This window comes from Entelurus aequoreus, linkage group LG16, assembly GCF_033978785.1.
Source record: "Entelurus aequoreus isolate RoL-2023_Sb linkage group LG16, RoL_Eaeq_v1.1, whole genome shotgun sequence".
NCBI classification, from domain to species: Eukaryota; Metazoa; Chordata; class Actinopteri; order Syngnathiformes; family Syngnathidae; genus Entelurus; species Entelurus aequoreus.
The window spans coordinates 49,574,234-49,574,445 of NC_084746.1; the positions used below are offsets into that span (position 1 = coordinate 49,574,234).

Below are 212 nucleotides of genomic sequence, written 5' to 3' on the forward strand. Positions count from 1 at the left end.
TTAAACATACATTTATTATCCAAGAAAAGCTTAATTGTGAACAGAAGAAAGTTTTTATATAACCCACATCTTAGTCATTTTTAATCAAGTACAGTAAAAAAAAATTCAGCCCACAAAAAAAGAGCAAACTGATAAAAAGTGCATATACTTGCTTTGTAAACTAAAGGCACATGTAAGCTCAACAGCATGGAGCTCCCTTTACACCTAGCGTA

The 212-nt window shown here is 31.6% G+C and overlaps 1 protein-coding gene across 2 annotated transcripts in view; it reads right to left on the reverse strand.

Moving 5' to 3' along the window:
* The window catches only part of LOC133631131 (telomerase protein component 1-like), a 60,814-nt gene continuing 60,602 nt past the window's right edge, over window positions 1–212 (reverse strand). For both annotated transcript variants that reach the window (XM_062023213.1, XM_062023212.1), the window contains exon 55: window positions 1–212. This exon is cut by the window's right edge and continues 209 nt beyond it. The gene's annotated coding sequence lies outside the window, so the exon portion shown is untranslated.